Source organism: Pteropus alecto, unplaced genomic scaffold (assembly GCF_000325575.1).
Source record: "Pteropus alecto unplaced genomic scaffold, ASM32557v1 scaffold50, whole genome shotgun sequence".
Lineage (NCBI taxonomy): Eukaryota > Metazoa > Chordata > Mammalia > Chiroptera > Pteropodidae > Pteropus > Pteropus alecto.
Window position 1 is genome coordinate 10,640,889 of NW_006431918.1, and position 5,302 is coordinate 10,646,190.

Sequence of the window (5,302 nt, forward strand, 5' to 3'; positions counted from 1 at the left end):
TCTGATTCATGTCCCCTCCACTCCAGGATCTAGGCTAAGGAAACCCCTATCTGAGACATCACCATTCTTATGACAGAAAAAAGAAAATGATTGGCATGGCTTTAAAGTTTCTGCTCATAAGTTATATACGTCACTTACAGTCACATTTCAAAGGCCAAAAATGTGACTTGGCCAACCCTGACAGTGGTGGAGGGATGGGTAATTCTCCCATAGGTAGGGGCCATGAAAATTCTGAAAATACAATCTACCATCAACATTTTAACTATATCAGGATAGATATTATTATTATCTCCATTTTAAAGTTGAAGAAATCAAGGCACCAAGGAGGTTATGTAACTTGATGAAGATCACACAAAGCCAAGATTTGAAACCCAGGCAATTCATGATCTTAACAGCTATACTAGGCTGATTCTTTATGTTCTCGCCCTATTTTTACCTCCTCATAAAAATTCTGAAACTCATTCACACAGAAATATTTGACAAGTAAAAGTTTAAATAATAACTCTTCCAAAAAAGATTTGCGTCTTAAGGCAATAGAGCCTCAAGATAAAGGTACAAAGTTCAGAAGATTAGTGGAGAATGCAGCTTTTCAAATGCCCCTAAAATCATATCTAATAATTGACCTCTAATTCTGTTTATACATTCACCTAGCTGCTCTGCTTGAGGTCTTTGCTCAAATATTACCTACTTGGACAGGCCTTTCCTCACCACGCTATTTTTAAAATCACATGCATCATCATCACCACAATAACTACCTTCTTTATTCTTTATTGCTTTCTCCTGCTTTATTTTTTCTTCATAAAATACTGTCTAATTGTATTATATGGTTACTCGTTATTTCATTATTATTTATCTCCCCCATTTTTTTTTAGGTGAGGCAACCCTTGGTTGACCGCACAGATTGCAAGGAACTTGTCAGTTTACAATCCTTTATTTTTTTTATATTTTATATTTTTTATGCCCACAGCACCTGGTCTTCCTAGGTGGTCTCCCACCCAAGTACTAACCAGGCCCGACCCTGCATAGCTTCCAAGATCAGATGGGATTGGGTTTGTTCAGGGTAGCATGGCCTAGACTATCTCCCCCATTGTTATGACTTTAAGTAAAGCACAAGGTACTTGATGGTGAGCAACGAGACCACAAGAGAAACTGAAATAGAGAAGTTTATTACTCACAGGTCCTGGAGGAAGTACACAGCATGCCTTGAGGGGCCACACAAGGAGGAGTAGGCAAAGACATGGTACAGACAGGACCTGGGGCACATGCTTTGATTAGAGACTGCAGGTAGAATGCTTTGGGATTCCCTGGCTAAGGCTGGATTCAAACCAAAAAGAACAGGATTTCAGCAAGCTCCCCAGAGGTCTTATCTAAAGGATAAGAGGAAGGCCTTGGGGATGGGCAGGGTGGAGGGAGGGAACTGCTTATCACAAGGGCTATTGAGAAAATCATATCAGGAGCTTACAATGACTTGCGGCTCTGTTTTCTAGGGCATAGGCTTCCATGAGGGAGTTAGTGTCAGTTTAAGGTCCCTGCAGGCTGGTTGGCCAAACAAAAGGGATTTTAAGGCAGTAATTCCGTAGCATGGCTTAGCCAAATCCTGGATACCTACTACTAAGTCAGAAGTTCTATGAGGATGTAAACATTGTTCACTTTATTCTCTGTTGCAATCACAGAACCAGGATAGGAATTGACATATAGTAGGTTCTCAATAAATATTTGTTGAATAAATGGATAAATGGATATAAGAGTGAACAGATGAATAAACTCAATGTTTGATACCCATAAAAGGGGAGTAAGATTAGCTATGAAAGAAAGCAAAGCCCAAAAGACCACTTTAAGACATTCTTCATAGTCACTAACACAATAACTTTTATTGTGTGTCAGCTGCATGTCAAATGCCATGACTTAAAATAGATATAAAATAAAGATCCACCCCTGAGGCTCACAATGTAATTAAGGAAATAGAATATACTTACAAAGAAATTAATAATAATAAAAAGGTAATAATGTCATGCTTGGTAAAATATCTTCAAGTAGTACAAGATGTTTAGACTTCATGAAAATATATAAGTGAGAAATATTTGTAATTTTTACAAATAAGTGCAATATGGGGGGAAAAAAATCACAGCATATTTGTGAGAACCAAAAGGATCTGCCAGTAATTTATTGTGCAAAAGAAAAAAAATCAGTCTCCCAAAAATGTATCACAACAATGTCTAACATCCAATAGTAAGTTATTAAACATATGAAAAATTAGGAAATTATGACTTATAACCAAGAAAAACAGCAGGCGCTAGACACAGACCTGAGATGATCCAGAATTAGCAGACAAGAACTTTAAAGCAGATATTATAAATTTGTTCATGGGCTTAAAGGAAAAGATGTCCAAAGTAAGTAAACACATGCGAATCTCAGCAGAGAAATAGAATCTATAAAAAATTTGTTATGTCCAGATCAAAGATGATTTGTCACAGATGTTGTACGTGATTTGAGTTGTTTTCCTGCCTTGTGAAATTTTAACAAGGCTTTCTTAACATTTTGCTTCCTATCCATCCTTTAAGATGTGAGAAATTGTCAAAGAGAATTTTTTCTTGAAAGACCTGTGGCCTAAATGAAATTAAATAACTAAAAAATACTATAAAATAAACATAATTTTAAAGATTATTTTAATATTTGAATACTAATACAATTTCAAAGATTATTTCTAATCTTTATAACATGATTTATATTATTTTCTTGTGTTATTTAAATTTTATAAATACTGACACTAAGAGGATATAATATTCTTTCTAAAGTTATCAAGCTAACGTATTCTCTCAATACTAATCTTTAAATATTTTCTTATACATATATTATTTGAAATGTTCTGATCATTTTTATATGTAAAATTAGCAATTTTCACAATCATCAGTAATTATTGCTGTATTTTACTCTTGCAATAACATTTACATTTATACTTCAACAAATGGCTACTGTGAACATTTGAAATCTATAGATATTTTTCATTCCAAACTACGTATAGAATGCATATCTAGTCTACATCCATGCCACCCTGAACAAGCCTGACCCCATCTGATCTCAGAAGCTAAGCAGGGTCTGGCCTGGTTAGTACTTGTATGGGGGACCACCGAGGAAGACCAGGTGCTGTAGGTGTAAAAAATAAAAAAATAAGGGATTGTAAGCTGACAAGGTCCTTGCAATTTGTGAGGTCAACCAAGGGTTGCCTTGCCTAAAAAAAAAAAAAAAGCATATCTATGTTTGGAAGAGAATATTCAGATAGTAGCAATAAAGCTAAATTTTATGCCTTGTTCATGTTGTAGGCATTATTATGCTGATTCAATGGAATAATAACCTTTATGACCACATTGCATTAGTCGGAGAACATCGAGGATGACAACTGAAGTAGGCATTTGGCTAGTCAGCCTTCCAATAGCCTTAGCCCCCTCACGTGAAATGAAGAAAATGAAAAAAAATATTTTGAGATATTGGCTTCTGTTATTGGTAATATTCACTTTGTGGCATACCAGCAAGGAAATTAATGTATTTAATGGCTGCCCAAAACTTTCAGATTAATCACATTCACCAACCAGCATAGCAATTAGCACTCTTATACTTACAATCATGCTCAGTATGACTTGTTTTCTTTCAAAAGAGGCTATACTTTTTTCAGCATTCTCTTACCCACACTGCATGGAGTCCTGGGAAGTCTTTTGGAGACACATGTTTATCTCTTTATTGAAGGGTGGCATACTAGGAAGAGGTCAGATGAGAATTTCTTTGAATACTTGATGGGAGAATCCTTTTCACCCCTGACTAACCAGCAATTGGGAGCTAGCACATTGTTTGCTGACGGATATTGACATTGCTTATTGGACTTGATTTAAAGTTCCCTTTGTTTTCTTTAGAATATTTGTAGATATTTTCTGAAATTGTCTTGTGATCCTACTCCAAAGCAATGTTTATTTGCCAATATATTTAGTAGATGAGGAGGGAGTAAAAATGAATGTACAGGTATCATGTATATGCCATGAATTTAAGTTGTTGATAGATATCAACGATGACAATGTGGTGCCACAGATTTCTTTATTCTTTGAAGCTGAGGTACAGAGACATGAATTGCACTCGATTGTACAATATCGCCTCACAGAAATTATAAGGAACATGGCATGCCCTAACGGTGCTTATTTACACAGAACACCCTAGTTTCCCCTCTGGCTTTTCTTAAACAAGCAATTTATTCTCAACAGTTTTAAATTTAAAATCAATATTTCTAATAAAATAGTTTTACACTTTTCATCTTTATGTGTGGACGTGTATTGAAAGAGAATCCAAATGAGGTTAAGCAGTAAAGACGAGACTATCAATAAAAACATTTTAGCAAAGTCTATGAAAATGAAGTATTTCTATTTCTCTTTCAACACAAAAATGTACATGAATGGACATATCATGTAACTTTAATTTATTAACTAGATATTAAATAGTAAATTTGGTTTCAAGGGAAGAAAGTAAATTGACGTCAAATTTAAACATGCTTTTTGGTAATTCGAAGATAATGTGAGCAGTTTGCTCTTTTAAAGTAAGTGCTGAGTATTCTTCATTGATGTAGAACATATAGAGAAAATGTGCTCTGGGTCCAGGGATTTACAAGCATTCCCAAAGTTGCTCAAAATACTACGACACCTCCTAAATTACTCTCCATTAATTTTGTAAAGTAAGATAAGTTTTTTAAACCACTAAAAATTACACAGGTCATACGTATTGTAGAAAACTCAGAAAATACAAATAAGTGAACAAAGAGAATAAAAATCACAAATAAGTAAATGAACAAAACAAAAATCACAGTGTGTCATTAATATTTTACTGTGTACTATATTTTATCTGTGTGTATTTACAAAAAAGTGATCAGACTATGTATTTCTTATTTTAATTATTTTGTTATGAATTGGCAATACATTTTGTTACAAAATTTTTTAAATCTACTAAAATACATATATATGTACATATATGTGTATATATATATATATATTTTGAAGTCTAGCTTTCACTCAGACCTGTTTTTTCTATTATCCTGACTTGTTTTTATTAGATTCTTGTTACATTCCATTAACATTTTTAAGACTTTTTTAGGGGAGTTTTAGGTCTATAACAATATTGAGGGGAAGGTACAAAGATCGTCTATATGTGTGCAGAGAGCCAGGAATAAACTCTCTTTGCCATCAGGACACAAAACACCGAGGAATCCAAAAATTCTAAATGAAAGCCTGGCCTTCCAGGTCATTTTGTAGATTTATCAGTCAAGGAA

General features: G+C 34.2%; 2 pseudogenes; one reads left to right on the forward strand and one right to left on the reverse strand.

Annotated features, from left to right (window-relative positions):
- Positions 1-958: 958 nt before the first annotated feature.
- LOC112475102 lies at positions 959-1,076 on the reverse strand (annotated as a pseudogene).
- A 1,958-nt stretch (positions 1,077-3,034) lies between these two features.
- LOC112475111 lies at positions 3,035-3,153 on the forward strand (annotated as a pseudogene).
- The last annotated feature ends 2,149 nt before the right edge of the window (positions 3,154-5,302 follow it).